The following is a 17,427-nucleotide window of genomic DNA, read 5'->3' as shown; positions in this document are numbered from 1 at the left end:
AAGAAAAGAAAAGAAAAGAAAAGAAAAGAAAAGAAAAGAAAAGAAAAAAGAAAAGAGAAAAAAGAAATTGGTTCTCCAGACCAAGGCTGCTGTGCAGAATGGTGCATTAGAACAACATTTATACTGTGCCAGAAGCCTGGAGAGAAGGAATGAGCACCACATGATGTTAGAGCAATTTTCAAACATGCTTTATTCCTAAAGGGGTTCTTACACCACAATTTACACAGGCTCCCTTTTCTCCTGCTTCCCATTGATGCAGGCTGCCAGAAGGGGCGGGGAAGGAGAAATGAAGTCAAGATTCAGTGACAGGAGTTCATAGGCAATTGTTTATAGCTAGACAAGGCATGCTCACAAGCATAATGCAGTACATTCACCCATCCCTGGCTACTATCACTGTGAAAGAGGGCTTTTTTCCTCGGGCTAGTTAAGCACACAGGGAATATCAGTTAGATCCCCTCTGAAACAGAAGGCAAGTAGTTGCTGCTAATGAGTGCAGTGGAACTTGGAAGCACACAGGTGAATTCTCAGAGAGAACTGGGTGGAAGGGAGAAAGTTTTCCTCGACTTCTAAATCTACTCTTGACATGGAAAGAGATACATCAGAAGACATTACTGAGCTCAGCTTCTACAAAGCTCTCAGCACCTCATTAAACCCTCCTGCTGTTACTGAAAAGGGATGTACATCAGCACAGACATTCAGAGAGTACAGTTGTTCTAACAAGGATGTAAAACACTTACACATCATTTTGAACCATTTTGGTCAAAGCTTGACTTGTGTAGTTTCCCATGTCTGACTCAGGAAAAACAGCACCATGGTGAAGAAGAAGTTTTATGGTTTTCTTATTCCCAGAACCAGTAGCAACTGTAAGAGGGGTCCTAGGGCATCCAAGAGATAAGAGTAAATACATCAGCTTCTACAAACTTTGCATAGCCAATACTTTAATCCCTCTTTGCTCCTTAAAAACTTCATTTCCCCTTTCCTACAGGCAGAGTGAAAGCACAGCCAAATGCCTACAAGTGTCAGAGAATTCAGGTTGGTGGGACCTCAGGAGGTCTCCAGGACAACCACCTGCCCAGAGAAGACTCAGGGCCTGTATGCCTGCATGTGTACATGCGTGTGGGCATGTGGCACTGCAACCAATGCTTTCTTGCAGTCTTCAGTGTGGACATCACTCCCTGAAGAAAGCGAGCACCCAAGCACAGGTCTGCTTTCATACAGAAGATCCTTCTGGGCGACTCCTGGTCCTTTTTCAAAGCTCATTCTTATGCCTCCCCTCAATCCAACTCAACCAGTGCTAAGGAGTCCCACATGCACTTTTGGCAAACCTTTTACCTGGAAACATTATCCTGAGCATTCACATGAGCTCCTTTTTGAAGAAGGAACATGACCATTTCTTCATGGTTTTCAGCGATTGCAAGAATAAGCGGAGTCTATCCAAACTGAAAGGAGAAGTCATATCTCTTAGAATAACAGAGAGAAGTCGAGCAAGTTGACTTGGGAAGAGGAGCTCTACACAAACTCCAAGCTTACTTCACTCTTAGCATCAATATCTGCACTGTGCTCAAGTTACAGCTCCACTAGAGATTTGTTAGAACCCATGACAGCAAAGTGAAGGGCGGTGTTACTGCTTGCACCTCTGAGGTCATGGTTGGCACCGTGTTCCAGCAGAATAGCTACACAGTCCCCATGCTTGTGCTCTACTGCCTGGAAACAAGACACAAAGGAGGAATAACTTCTAACATCTATGTTCCTCACTGTCAGAACTCCCACATCTTCCCGACACTGGAAAGTATGAGCGTCTTCAAAGATTAGGGAACATATGCCCCTTCTGCATACCTTCATTAGTGGTGATTGATTGAATTTGTCACAAGGGTTTAGCTTGCACTTCTTTTCTGCTAGAAACTGAACATCTGCATGGTCGTTTACGCAAGCAAGATGCGGAGGAGTCCTAGAAATTAAACATACACAGTTGTCCTGGTTTAAGCCCAGATGGCAATTAAGCACCATGCAGCCCCTGTCTCACACCCTCTCCCTCCCCACCCCAGTGGAACAGGGAGGAGAATCAAAAGTGAAACTTTTAATAACAATTAAATTAAAACAGATTGATAAATAGATCAAAGGTGTTGCAAAATGGTTAGAGGATCAGGGACATGGATCATTGATAAAGGGAACAAATCAACAGCTGTGCAGGCAAAGGCCTGCAAGCAAAGGCCTGCATGAGAAAAAACTTCCATGAGAAAGTGCGTGTGTGAGAAACAGGCCTGAGAAACAAAAAGGGAGTTTTAAGGAGGTACAGTCCTGTGCTGATAAGATATACTGACCATGAGAAGGGAGGAAGATTTTTGATCTCTCAAAACAAAACATAAAGTTTGCCAAATGTAGTCTTTTATCTAACCCAATGATGTAGAAGTAAGAATGTGCTTTTGTAAGCTTAAACCAATCAAGAACTGACAAGCATATATACTGACACTATATAGGTGCCTCTGTATTGCCAATAAACGAAGCTTGCTCTATAGATCACATTGATTGTCTGCATGGCTTCCCTCACCCGAAAGTTGGTACAAAGGAAATAAAATAAATATAATAATAATAATAATGGCAAATTAAAAATCCCAAGAAAAACCTGTGATGTACAATACAGTTGCTCACAACCCACTGACCGATGCCAAATCCCCTTCCAGAATATTGACCTGGCTCTGCTCCTTCCCAGCTTTTTGTGTATTTTCTCACTGGCAAAGCATGAGATACTGAAATGTTCTTGGCTTAGGGTAAACAGTGCTTAGCAATGGAGGATGTCTAAGTCTACAGAGAGTGCAGAATCAGTGTCTGCCCCTGGGTTTTCTTCCCCATCAGTGCTTCACCAGTTTTATCCCAGAGACAGACAGGGTGGGACTTCTAACAGCACTGTTAGAAGCTGTGTTGTCTTTCTGCTAAACCAAGCTGCTCAGTCCGGCACCTGGGAAGGATCTGTCTCTGCTTGAATGAAGGCCTGATGAGCTCCACAGAATCATCAAATCTTAGTATGGTTTGGGTTGGAAGGGACTTTAAAGACCGTCTAGTTCCAACCCCCTGCCATAGGTAGGGACACCTTCCACTAGACCAGGATGCTCAGAGCCCCATCCAGCCTGAACACTTGGATGAACAGGGATGGGACAAGAAAAAGATCAAGTACAGGGCCCAGGCTGGCAGAGCAGGGCAAGGCAGGCCAGAGCAGAGTGGGGCTTTCACTGTCTCGTACTCAGCTCAGGCAGGGCTCCTGTAAGGCTGGTGCTCTGGGGCTGGCCCTATTGCCAGGCACAGTACTAGGCTTGGCTGGCTCTTCCAGCCAGGATGGGGTGTTCTCTGCAAAATTGGGTTTGTTACCTGGTGTGCAGCAAGCCAGTTGTTGCACACTTGAGAAAGACACTGATAAGTGTTTCAGAGTTACACGTTCCTGGGTGCTCAGTGGTATTTCATAAATCAAGCACACTCCACCGGACTTTCCATGCTATTATTTATACCTCGAAGTTCAGAATAAGTAACTTTCCAAGTACAGCCCCTCTACTATGATTGGTTAATAATTTCCATACAGGTTATGTAATCACAGCTAACTTCTATGCATGCTTAGGGGAGGGGTCTTCACCTGGGCAGGGGTCTTTTTAACCTGTAGGTGTGAATTTAAGTATTATAATGATGACAATACAGCTATAGGATACATGGACCTTGAGTCTTTTGCCAACTTGGCAATGTATATACATAGAAATACATCAACATCTTGATTAACTACAGCCTTAAAGCCTGCTAGTTCCAGGATGTCCTTCATTAAGGGATGCTAACTGCTGTCTGTTCTACTGACACAACAATATCTTGATTTACTACATCCTTAAAGGTTGTTAGTTCCAGGACGTCCTTGGCTAAGGAATACTAACTGCTGCCTGTTCCACTGATTGTCTGCTTTCTTGCTGCTTAGGCTTGAAAGTAGGCAAAATACATACATAAAGAAACCACCCTGACTTTAGATAATTGTGACAAATTCCACGTTTTGAACAGGCTGAGGCCCTGCTGTTTGCCCTTACTGTTTGTCCCGGTTGTAGCCATTGATGCGGTGTTCGTTCAGCCGCCAGTGCTGCCGCAGCCGGGCCAGGTCTGTGTTGGCGGCCGCGCTGTGCAGGGCGACCAAGACCATGGCTCGGGGTTCGGCGGCCTCGGGCTGCGTTCGGCAGACACAGGAGGTGCCTGGCGGCCCGTGCCGAGCCCCGGGCGGGGCGGGGAAGCGGCTGCGGGGCCAGGGTCCGCAGATCCTTGAGGCGAGGCGCGGTGGCGAAGGCTGGCAGCCCCGCCGGCCCCGGGCAGACGCGCGGGCGATGCGCCGGGACAGCCGCCGGGGAACCGCCCGGGCATCACACGCGGGGAGGGCCGCACACACCCGCCCCGGGCCCGGCCGGCTCCGGCGGGGAGCGGGGTAGCTGGGGTAACACAGCCTGGAGTATCAAAATCGCAGCGTTTCAGTCAGCCTGAGACTTCCTCTTTTTGAGAAAGTCTGAAGACGTATGTGCTGTAATAATGAAGAATGTTAGCCCAGATGAAAAAAATTAATAAATAACAAAACTGACGTATTGCTGGTTCCCAGGAGACTGTGTTTTCCCATCGGCATACAGTGTTCTAGAGATAATCTGTTCCTGTTTCCTCTAAACCAAGGGCAGGCTTTTGAATAGGAGGCAGACTGGAAGTCTCCCATGGTTTACCATATCCTAATCCCAGCAATCAATAGTTAACTGTATTTCTTTCCTCTTCAATCCATTGATCATTTTATGTTAAAACTTTAGCTAATTAATAACTACCTTTGAACACCACAGTTAGACTCATTAAGTTCATTTTAAATAAATCAATAACAGAGACAAAATTCCTGTTGGTTTGGGCAGCCTTTAAAAGTGCTAATTTAGAAAATGAGTTTTCAATGGCTCCATTCTAGCAGTTGGCGAGAACTCAAAAAATAAGCTGAGCCTCAACTGGGGCCATAAACACTTTTATAGAAACACTAAAGTCAGATTTTCAAGGGAATTCAGCACCCCAAATTCCCAGCCGTTTTAAAAATCTACTTACTCTCTTGGCACTAAAATGCCTTACTTCAGAGGCAAAAACCTTGAGCCCTCTATCACGAGCAGGAGGGGGCTGTTCATTACATATGCATAAACAAAGAGAAAACAAATAATTTTCTGAGGAGAAGGCCATTTTAAGGAATGATTTTGCATTTCCTCTTCTATCAGGAAAAACAGTGGAAAGCAGGTGGAAGAAAACTGCAAGGAGAGAAAATAAGTTTAGAGAAATGCTAATACCCAACATATGCACTGATTTTTTTTTTCACCTAAAAGGTCATTGTAAAGACTATAATAATATAAATGAAAGATTAGTCTTGATTGCTTTAATATCTAACTGCTAAATCCTGTTAATGGGGAAAATATGTCTGACTGCTTTTTCTAACCCTTTTCATGCTTGATTCTCAAATTATATGGTAGAAGTTCATGACAGCCAAATGCAAGGACCCCCACTGAGGGAGGGGAATGAGTTAGGCCACTGGTTGGTTATAAAATAATTCCCTAGTAATTTAGCATCAAGGAACAATTAACATTCAGAAATAATCAGGAACCAGATTTTGACTACATAGGTAAAAGTCAGAGCCCTTAACTGTGAAGTATTCTTTTGTGCCTCCAAAGAAGGCATGGACTTTGGATGCTAGCTTCTCAAAAGCTTGAAGAAGAGGCAAGACCACAGAGTGTTTTCCTTGCATGGATTAATCCTTCACCAGTTACATGAGTAGAAGCTGTTCTAGTGGATGTAATAGACTCACTTACAGGGATTGTATCAGCAAGCAGTATAGAGAAATGCATCCCGCTGCACTGGCTGTTACTCTGTGTCCCCTAGAGATACCCTGCCAGAGCCAAAGTGTCACCCAAATACTGTCTTGCTTCACTGAATGCCATAAACAGTGCGACGGTAATTATCCAGACTGGAGGCAATTCCATTCATTCAATATTGCATTTCATTCACGCAGCCTAGTCTAAAGCACATCTTTGCAAATGCTGTGTTTGATGCTATCCCAGCACACTGGACAGCCAGCATTCAGAATTAAGAGTGGTAATTGAAATAACAAGTGAAAATCCCAGTTACTCTTAATGCCTCCTGATGATTTGTGTGGGTCACGTGGTGGTTCTCTGCTGCAAGTAATTGGCTTGTTGCAGGGAAATAGACACTTAGAAATAGAAATGGCACAGGCCATTCCACCTGATTGTTAGCACACTGGTCATTACCACAACTTGAAAGCATTTAGATGTGCAAGTAACAGGATATTGCTATCAAACCTCCAGCATAGTCACTGGGTATTGTATAAGAACACAGGAGCTTTCATATTTAGCATGTGGCAAAAAAAAATCTGCTCTCACAATCCAACTGTATGTAATGTTCCCTGATTGTAACAGTTCATCCCATCACCAGTGTTTGCCAGTATTCACTGGTATAGCTCAAAGAAAGCAGCAGGATTTGCTCCCAGGCATCACCTGAGTCTGTTACTGATTATTATTAGATTTTATCTGCTTGATGAACAGACTAGTTCTGTGCACTGGAATTACTCTACACTTTTAATCAGAGAATTTATTTATTATTCTCAGAGCATCAGAAGTAATCATTTCTATGATTCTTTGCTCTTTTATCCCTTATAATCCTTCTTCACCTCATTCCAGAAATGCATTTCCTTCTGAAATTTGCACCCTAAGTTCTACTGGGACCAGCCACAGAGTACCAAGCTCATAAAGAGCACAACATCAGCTTTGATATTTTTCTTCACTGTAGACAAAACTAATATATCTGTTTAGTATTTTTCACCACTTGCATACCAATAGAGTATCTGTTCTTGTGTATTAGTCCCTGGGTGATTTTATCTGCACTCTTTATTCACATTCCTTCCCAGGCTTTTGAATTATCTGATCATAATAATTGTGCAAAATATTCTGAGCCTCCCTGGGATGCACAAACATTGGGAGATGCTTGTTCTCAGGACATAGCCTGTTGCATACTCCTTTATGCAACCCTTTATCTGCTAATTACATCTTGTCTCTTCCAACAACTTCTGTTTGCAAAGGAACTTCCATCATGCGCTTATCTCCATGGTTTGAAGCTCAAAGAACATTAGCTCCCTAATGCTGCTGGTGGGATAAATACTGCGATTGCCTTTCAGCCAGAAACAGTCCCAAGAAGAGAAGCTCACAGAAGTTGGCAGAGAGGGTGGTTACAAACCTCCTCAGGGCCAGGTCACAGTCTCACAGCACTTTCCTTCCACCAGTGTACAAGAAAAACACATCTTGGAGAGCAAGTGTCACTACCACAAGACACTTTCCTGATTTGGGTCCCTTTCTGCCTGTAGACAGCCCTGTGGTTTTTTCTAAACCGTCCTTAAGAAAACACTCAAGTCAAGTTGGGACACTAAGTTATTTAGGTAAAACTGGCAGTACTGAGCTGCTGCAGGACACCGGAGGAATGGCTGGCTGGCTCCGAACAACCATGTGGGGAAGTGGTGGGAGAACAGGGAAAGCTGTATGTGGGTGGGGTGGGGCCCCCTGCCCCGTGTGTGTGTGCATGGCCAGCCCCGGTGCCCACACCACCAGGAATAGCCCAGCTCTGCTGGAAGCTCAGGAGCAAGATTCCAGTGCTGGAATTAGCATAGGCTTGCCTGGCAGAGGACCAGGGACATAATAAAATAATAAAACTCAGCATAATTTTACAGTTGAACTTGATGATTTTTTTTTTCCAAATTAAATTATTCTATGAGAATGATTCTCTGATAAAGTTATATTTACAAGGATTTATCACATAAACCCTTCTCAATACTCGCAGGCCCTTTGTGAGCTGTGCTCCCTTTCATCTGCATTTTATCTTTCCTCTTCTTTGGGTGGGTGGTTGAGATGAAGTGACTCACCACTGGACACCTTGGAATATCTTCAACAGAGAGAAAGAAAGCTAATTTAATTAAAAATTATAGAAACAGTAGGTTTACCTGTCTAATCTGATTTATTAGTGTTCCCCTGCCAACTAATTTGGATGAGATTCCAACCACATGAGCACCTTCTTGTGCTTGGTCTCCTACAGACATTTTAGAAGAAGATATTGTCCTTTCTATGGATCTTATCATATGTGACAAACATAGTGAATTCACTTTCTTCCTTTTTTTCCAGTTGGTCCTTAAGAGATGGAGCACACAGTTAGTTTGGGAGATCTAAAGAACAAAGATAAAGGCTGGTTTAAGTCAACTTTCTCTGAAAGACTTTTTCTTCCCTGGAATAATGTCTGACAGAAAGGTTTCTTATAAAGAAAATTCACAACAGACCCATAGGGGGATACTAAAAGGGTGGGCAGGATGTGCCTTCAAACATCCCTACTGCAACAGCTGGCTGTTGCACAAGGGAAATGGACTGCAGAAAATGGGCAGGTTATTACCATGCAAACCTGTAATAGAGTATTGCCATTGTCACTAAGAAGCCACAGCCTTTGTACTGAGCTCTTTAGGTCTCAGAGGAAGGGCTTGCCCTAGCTGAGCTTTCCTTGACCACTGCAACCTGCACAAGGTAGACAAGCTGGAGCCAGCCAAACCTGGCTTTAGGGGTAACAGAGAGAACAAAGAGCGAGTACTTCTAACACATGTAAAATGCGCCCTATATCGTATATTCAGATGTAATGTGGAGTGGCAGAGCAATGAAAAAAGAGTAAGGTGTAAAAATATGTTAGGAAATACATAAATGTGGCCCCACGTGTGTCTTGATAAGAGGGAGAGGAAAACACCACCATGAACATCATGTACTTCCAGATGTTGGCAGTGGGCCAGAGCTTCTTCATCACCACCAATCACCAAAACGAAACCATCAACCTTAGGACTCAGAGGAGCAGGGAAAGAGTGAGGCAGAAGGGGTCTAGAAATTAAACAGGGAGAGAATAATAATTGTAACTGTATAGCTATCATTATTATATTATTGCTGAAACTTTTTCTGCATTGAAGTATTCTCCTCCTTTCTTACATAATTATTAGGTCTGAACTGTTATTTGCTTATTGGATTAGATTATTAATAATAGCAATAAATTCTTGTTTTATATACATTTCTTCTGAAATTTCCTCTGCCCTACGCACTCCCTATCCCTTCTTTATCCTTTGCTCCTCTGATTGCACCATCCAGAGTGGTGGCTGCGCTGAAAACGAACCAATGTGAAATCCAGGTTATTCCCAGTGATTTGTTCTGGGAGGGTTGATCAACTTTGCAAACACCATCAGAGTGAAGAGAAGATTACTACCTGCTTCATAAATGCTGGAGCTCTACTCAGTTTTACTATCTGAGCATCATTATAATTTCAAAACTATCTCATTCCAACAGAATGTAAAATGCAGTAATAACTACCTGTGAAATTTCTATGGCTATGTCCTGACAGCAGTACAGCCGCAGCAGTTTTCCCCTACTCTTATTTATTCCTTCTTATTATATATATGCATTTTCCTGATTATTTTAACTATAAAACTAGCCACATTACAGGAAAGAATTTTAATGCCGATTATATCTGGAGCAGTACAGTGATCGAAATAAAAATTGTGTTTTCAATGTAGACTTTCTTAAAAATTACCATTCTTTGAGTTTTCCTACCTCAATGCTTAGGGCAGCATGGAGAGTAAATCCCACATATACAGAAACCTAGAATTAATTCTTAAATATTTTTCCCTTATCTAAAGCATATTTCTGCAGCATATCAGACAAGCTAATTCTAGCCCAAATTACAGGTATTCAGTACCGTTTTTCTTGATGTATGTGCCCAGAAAGGAAAGGTGAAGGATGTAGGAAATCTTGCAAGATAAAATAATTTATGAGATGACTTGCAATAGATTATTCATTTAATCAGAAAAATTAAGAGACATCTGAAATACCTGTGTAATTTTTAAAAACATCTACCTCACAATAAGTAAAGAATTTAAGGTGTGCAGGCTACAGATGTTCACTCTTGTGGGAAGAGATAATATTTTTGTTCTTTGCTTATTCAGCAGTTAAAGAGGTCTTAACCAATTAAAGTCTTCTTAAAATCACAGTCACCACAGGACAAGCAAATATTATATAATTCTTTATACTCTAGATCAGTCTTATCTGACTTACATGTCTGACTGCTTTTTCTAACCCTTTTCATGCTTGATTTTCAAATTATGTTGTAAAAGTTCATGACAGCCAAATGCAAGGACCCCCACTGAGGGAGGGGAATGAGTTAGGCCACTGGCTAGTTATAAAATAATATAAAATAAATATAAAAAATAATATAAATAAAATAAATAATATAAAAAAGGTTTTGGTTTTTCCTGGACTGAAGAAGGCTGCAGCCCTGCACATGATGCCAGCGATTATCCCAAAGCATACGGTCATATTGAAGCTTCACATCTTTGTAGTGTTCCAGTTCCAGTTGAGGCTACAGAAACTTGGATCCAATGCAGATGAATGCTACATATGAGCCAAGATATTTATGTCCAAATTTCCTACAGCTTAATGCATTCATTTCTTCCTTCCTTAATATTTGAAACATTTTCGTCCTCACTCTGGGATTAGATTTTCTGGAAAAAAAAACAACACCTAAACCCGCAACCCCAATTTTGGCTGCCCTTTCCTTCTTAATAACTTTTATATTGGCAAAGTGTATGAATTGTGTGTGTAAAGCCTCTTTTAAGGGTAGGTGTTGGGTTTTCAGAACCAGGGCAAGAAATCATTTCTCAAAGTCATATGTTTTTATTGATATATTTTGTTTCTGGCTCTCAGTGTTAGTTGTATTTTCTATGGCTCACTACACTTTATGGTTCTGAGCAACTCAAGCACTGCTCAAGACAGCTGGAGTGCTGGGTTAGTGCAAATTCTTCATCTGACCCCAGTTCAATCTCATAGCAAATGATCCGTGGCCCTAGAGAAAAAGAAATATGATATGAGTTCATACGATCTCACGATTACTCACTTTTGCATCCTGAACTCTGCTCCTCATATGTATGGTTTAAAAAACAGCATCCCTTCACATCCTGGGAATACCTGAGCCCATCAAGGCAATTCATCTACCCCCATCACTATGTCTGCTGTTTTTTGTCACTGTGGGTCTCCCAAAGGAGTTATTCTGACAACAGGTGGCTTTTCCTGAGCATCCACCCCAGGAGCAAATAAGGATGCAGGCACAGGGCAGGCAAGGGACTAAACTCATCTTGTGGTCAGGAGCAGGTCAGGAGCAACAGTACAGAGAACACAACACACCCTAAAACTGTCAGGGCTGTAGAACACATCCAAGATCACCTAAAGAGCCCAGGGCCTGAGGGTTTTCTGTCACAAGAAGACATGATTTGGCGTATCATAGCTTTACACAAAGTTCCCAGGCTTAATCTAGCTTTGCCTCTTCATCTAAGGAACAAGTATATGCTTATATAGGAGCTGCTTCTGAGAGTGTGGTGAAAGCCATGAAAGAGAAGTCTCTATGAAATCACCTTCTCCAAACAAGAAGTAAAATCATTCCTTTAAACTGTTAAGTCAGGAACTGAATAAGTGTTTGTCATCTAATTTCAGCTCTCCCACACATACTTCCAGTGAAGTCAGTTAAAGTTTAGGCGTCTAAAAGATATTCTGGATTGACTTCAGTCTTCTGATCTGTCAAGAAGGACAAAATTCTGTACTTCTCCAGTAAGAAGTCATCTCATGGTAATCACTTATTTCTGCAATTACCTGTAGCTCATTAGGAGTGAGTTATTTCCCTTCACTTTTATCTCTTACCCAGAAAACTCCACTAGGCAGCTAAAGGCAAGACTCAGCAAAGAGATAGGCACAATAAACTCTTGCTATAATAAATAATTTGCTGTTTGCTGAGTTTTAAGTTCATTACTAATCTTCAGACTTCCTATTGGAGAGACATCACCTAAACTTGTATTTTCATCCGTTTAAGTGTCCAGTAAAGCCTTTGATCTACTCTTTGTGACTTACTTTCAGCTTAGTACTAACAAAACTACACTAACTCAACACCGCTTTATAGTTCTTGACCCACACCTGGTTGTCCTGCCAATGACATTGTGAAACTATTAGTGAACCAATTCACAACAACCCTCTTTTGCAAACTATGAAGTCAGGGAAAACTGTGCACAAAGTGCTGCAAGAAATAGCCCTCAAATGGATTTATCATATCCAAGGGATGTTTTTACTATTCATGGCATGAAATGATGCCATGAATAGTAAAACACGGGAGTGAATAGCCACACACAGGAATGAGAATGTTTAAAATACTACCAAAATATTTACTATGAATTAACCCAAGGAAAAGGCCAGGTACTTCATCCATGAGGTCGTGCATGACTTGATACTGTAAAATTTCTCAGCTCTCCTTAATCAAGAACAGGTCACTATTTTACCCTCTGACCACTCAAAGCCTGCATGGGTGTTATTGAAAGTTCATCTCAGGCTTGCTGCCTGCAGTCTCCTGAATCTAGAAACTAAGGCTCTGCCCTCTTTCAGCCCTCACCCTTGGATCAAACTCCAGTCAGGATGTTATCTCCACTGCTTTGTCCCCCCTTTCATCCCTGAAAATATCTTCAGGATAATTCATTTTCCTCATCACCCACATGGGGAAAACCACTATTATCTCAGTTTCATCTCTGCTTATCTTCTTTGTGCTTTTTTTGTGCTGAATGAACCACTGATCCATGAAACTGTTTGGCTGCTCAGCACTGCAGCAGTCCTCACTCCCTTCCTCTTCTGTTTGGGCTTTGAACACTTGGCACTGCAGTAATCCTGTTGCAAACTCACCTGAAGAATGTGGATCACCCCTCTTTCTTCCAAATCACTGTTAAAAACACGGAGGGAGTGTTAGAATTACAACAAATAAATGCTGGGCTTTTTGTTTTTTTTTTTTTTAGCTTTTCATTTCAAATTTCCTCTCTGTCCCCAAAATGAAATTCTTACAATCTGACATCTGGAAGGACTCTCCACTTTTTACTATGTCCTATACTTCGTCAATTTTGGTTTTGTCAGAAAACAAAGGCAGATGGTGGTTATTTCTTTTCAGAAATGGATGGGATTTAAAAAAATATCTGAACAGAAAGAATGTTTTGGGTATCACTGACAGATGGCCACGGCAAGCACAGTAAGTTTTCAAAAGTGTTTATGAGACCAGGATAAGTCCCCATGCTTCCAGTGCTGAAAGCCAAGTGTCTGTCCCCTGCGAAGTGTACGGTCAGCATCTGTTACAGAGAGGAATAAAACACAGAAAGACCTGAACAGTTTAGGGAAATTCCATCATTTCCACATGTGGTTTATAAAAAACAAGACAAAGTTACCCTGTCTTTCTTTGTCTGTGTGTTTTGTCTGTGTGTGTGTGTGTTGGTGTGGTTTTTTGATTGTTTTTCACTGAATGCATTTGGAAATGTCGACTTCTCATTTCGATATGCATCATCAAAATAACACATTATGAAATTCACAATATTGGCACGTACATATTTGTTTGTTTCATAGGGCACAGGCAAATTATTGTTAGAATGATTGTTCCAAGTCTTTTCAATTTTAATAATACTTTTCTTTCAGCAAGGCAATGCATAAGCACTTCATCAGTCTTCATTGCCTTGCCTGACCGTATTCTCTGGACTACTATCAAAATATCCCAGTGTCCTTGAAAAACCTCATAGACAGTCAGACAATAATCAACACATTATCTATGAGTCTCCAGAGACCCATATCCAGAAGTAAACAAAACAGATCCCTGGTAACAGAGATCCCCAGGGGAAATGTGCTACAGAGAAATGCATTCCATTGTCCATGATTCAAAAGTCAGTGCTTCAGGAAACAATACTATTGTATTTAGCCATTGGAAGGACACTTTAGCTAAAAGCAATCTGAAAAGAAATGTTTCATTTTTATTTCCTTTTGAAAAAATGATATAAAAAATTAAGCTTTTCTATGACAAACGTGAGGCAAAAAAATCTCATGGTGATTTGAATCTCTTGACTACTTATGTCAGAGGCCACAAATAATGAGTGGACAATTCTGATTGTATCCTGTGGAAGGCAGCAAGATATGCTCTAGCAAATCCCTTACAATGAAAGTCTGAGTGCAAATGAGAGTAACTCACTGTTCTTTTTTGCCCATCCCTGTATTTCTCAGAAGTCAAATGATTTTCAGCAGAAGGAGAGATGGAAAAAAATAAATTTCAGGATAAGACTGTGACATCTTTCAGGATAAGACTGTGACTTCAAAATATCCTTTCATTGAGACTGAGTTTCAGAAATAAACTTTTCCCCCCAAGCTGCACTATCCATGGCAATTTTATGCTTTAAAAAACACAGCAGCGAAATTCTAACTGTAATACTTTTGGCTGTCTGCGCCTTCTCTCATTCATACATCATTTAGCTTCCTTTTAGGAGGTGAAAACGTCAGCTAATCTGAGGAAGGAGACAACTGGTTTGAAGCAATGGTTCCATGTAATACTCTTTTTTTCTATTCTCTCGTGTGCCATCGTGGTACATCAACAATTTATAGAGCATTTAATTACGCAGTAAAGCCCAAGTGGGCATATTTTCCATAGCTATTCCAAGCACATCAACAAGGTCTTTTTCCCCTTAAGGCCTTGAAGCGTGTATGGTAATGGGCTTATAAAACTTCCCCTAGAGTACCTTATTGCTGTTGCTTTATGTTCTTTTAATTTATTTTGGGGATGCTTTTTTGTTTTGTTTTGTTTGTTTGAAAGGGGAATTTTCAGGCCAAACCTAGAGAATACTGTTACTTCTTTGACTTCATCCTTCCATATGGTGAGTACATTAATAAATAATACAGTGCTGACCTGCACTGAATGATTTTTCTAAAAATCTTGTTCAGACTTCACAGGAAACAGAACATGGCTTCTTGAGGCAAAAAAATCAGAAGGTATTAGGTTTGTGCTTTGCTGATACTATTCTTGGTATTCCCTTTGTTTTCAACAGGACTCTTGGAATGATGACACTGCCACACTCATGCTCTAAATCACTCAAAATCTCAGGTTTTAATTCCTGCAATGGGATCTGACATTAGGCAAGGGTGAGGGCAATGCCATTTGTATTTCTGCCACTGATTTGAAGGCTCTTGGAGTGACAGGTTAACCCTCTGTGTTTCCCTGTATTTTGTAAAATAAGAATAACAGAAGCTTGTACGAACTACACAGAAGAGTACCATGAGACTAATTATCAGTGTTTCTGAAGAACTGTCATATCCTCAGGCCAAATGTGTTATTGGCAATGTTTCTTATTCTTTTAAGTGCCAACCTGAGCAATAGGCACCAATTTCTTTCTTTCCTTAAAGCCACTGAAGACAGCAGACCAAGTTCTGTTCTCATATGTGATCACATCATATTTTAACCCAAATCCCTTCAGGATTACTATTAAAATTGGGACCTCATTTACACCTGCAAAGTCTTTAAGAAAAAGTAAAAAAAGCCTACCAGTGACAAAACTTGAGCTCCATCTGCCTAGCACACTGGTTGGCCCAGTTTCAAGTAAATATCATACCCTGCACCTGTGACATATTTTTTATGTCTAAAAATGACACAATTAGAGATAATGGAGGAAAATATACTTTATAGGTATATATTTATATAAGATCTATATTCCGCAGGATGAAAGCTATCTGAAGTAGGAAACAGAATGCCATAAATATGTGGAATACGCACAGTGACAGAGACACAGCAAAATCCCCACAGAGAAGAGAGGTGAATGCATCAGGGGGCTGGAGTAATTGTCAGGGAGGGAAGACGGTTGCAAGAAGTTTTTTTGCTTTACCAGTGATGAAGTTTTAAAAGAATAGAAGAGTCAGACATATTTAAGAAGGCTGCAAAGTTTGGCCCATCACTCTGTGTACCATGCTATGAGCCCAGCCTTATCTAAGAAGAGAAATTTGTGTAGAAGAGTTATCTATTTTCCAGGTGCTTGGCAATATAACGTTGTGAAATTCTCATGCAGATTTTCCACATCTGAGATTTACAGAAAAAAAAATCTGAACTTCTTTGGAAGCAATGAGTTATTTCCTAAGACCTAAGTGTGATGGGCTGGTTAGTAAATTGAATGCCTATGCTCACACTGGGGTGTGTGCCAATTATCTTGCTACTTCTGTCTTTTCTCCAGTATTGTTTAATTAGAAAAAAAAATTGACACAATATCACATTTTGGGTGGACAAAAAAAAAAAAAAACAAACTCAAACCACCCAGTTCTGCAGAGGGAGCTCCACTGATTTTGGATTAATGTTGAAGATATTAGAATTTTCTGCAAGAAATTTCCCGTATTATCACTGTATACAGGGCACATCCCAAGCAGATGACGTTTACAGCACTTGTCAACATTTTAAGGTTCTTATTCAGGGAAAGTAAATTAGAAACTGCATTTTGTTTTCTATTGAAATATGCAATAGGAAACCTTTCCAAATTAACTTTGGAAGATGCAGGTCCCTGTAAACACAGAGCTCTCTTTGGGACCACTGTGTTCTAGGATGATTACTTGGCTTGTTCATCTTGTTCCTGTATTCAGCTAAACAATTAGCTTGGCCACATGCCATAGCTCAACTTTTCCTTGGGAAACTTATTGCTGTCTAACTGCATCTGCAATGAAAATATGTGGAAATTTGAACTGTAACAAGAAAAGTAAGAGGGTTAATGATTTTCTATGTTGCATTTAAAAAGAGTATCTCCTTGGCCTTGGTGTATAATGACACGCACTAATTGACTAAGTTAGTGAGCAAGTTTGAAAATGAAAAAGCCATGGAAATGTAAATAAAACCCCTGATGTTGATTGCAATGCAGGAGAGAATTTAGAGAGGAAATGTACACGTTAGGTCCATCATCCTCACATGAAAAGATGTTGCAGGACACATATATTTTTAGCAATGTTATTAATAAAAGTGAAGCAAATGTGTCTGTCTCAAGAGAATGTAATTAAAAATTAAATTGATTTGCTTACCCATTTTTCACTTTCATGGCAACACTTATGGTTGCCCAGTAACTGTAGTGGCATCAAAGGACTAATGCCCAGCTTTCAGGGATGTCCTCTTCACTGCAGGTATAGAGTTGACATTTAGATCTTAAAACATCCCTTGGGAATCCTCAGTATAGAACTATTAAATCTCATTGCAGTTCACTTTTCTGATCACTGAATCATCTTCCCAATCTCCTCTTTAAACACATGCCAGGCATTTGTCACCATGCTAAGCAGACAGGTGTGTTTTGTAATATACATCCTTTACCTCCTCTATGAAAAGGTAGTCTGAACATAGATTTCTAGAAAGAAATGGTCAGTGAATTAGCCATTCATATTGTCTCTTCTGTAATGATACACACATTTTCTGTATGTATTATGGAGGGTGTCATAGGTTAGCAAGCATAGTCCCGGAAGGGACGTCCTTGCT

General features: G+C 40.8%; 2 long non-coding RNA genes across 4 annotated transcripts in view; both read right to left on the bottom strand.

Annotated features, from left to right (window-relative positions):
* LOC121662639 overlaps nt 1-2,953 on the bottom strand; it is a 59,582-nt gene extending 56,629 nt beyond the window's left edge. For both annotated transcript variants that reach the window (XR_006015357.1, XR_006015358.1), the window contains exons 1-3: nt 1,837-2,953; nt 1,531-1,704; nt 1,333-1,439 (exon numbers count right to left, since the gene is read on the bottom strand). This is a non-coding gene — a long non-coding RNA (uncharacterized LOC121662639). The remainder of the gene's footprint in view (nt 1-1,332; nt 1,440-1,530; nt 1,705-1,836) is intronic.
* Nucleotides 2,954-10,752: 7,799 nt separating this feature from the next.
* LOC121662637 overlaps nt 10,753-17,427 on the bottom strand; it is a 13,244-nt gene continuing 6,569 nt past the window's right edge. Inside the window, exons 1-3 of one of the 2 annotated variants that reach the window (XR_006015355.1) lie at nt 16,983-17,378; nt 12,816-12,852; nt 10,753-10,944 (exon numbers count right to left, since the gene is read on the bottom strand). This is a non-coding gene — a long non-coding RNA (uncharacterized LOC121662637). Of the gene's footprint in view, nt 10,945-12,815; nt 12,853-16,982; nt 17,379-17,427 lie in introns of those variants that run through there. The other variant, XR_006015356.1, reaches the window with a different exon arrangement.

Source organism: Corvus kubaryi, unplaced genomic scaffold (assembly GCF_017639235.1).
Source record: "Corvus kubaryi isolate FWS band 111438036 unplaced genomic scaffold, C.kubaryi_AGA036_p1.0 37260, whole genome shotgun sequence".
In the NCBI taxonomy this organism is placed as follows: Eukaryota; Metazoa; Chordata; class Aves; order Passeriformes; family Corvidae; genus Corvus; species Corvus kubaryi.
This window is presented reverse-complemented; position numbering and strand designations above follow the sequence as displayed.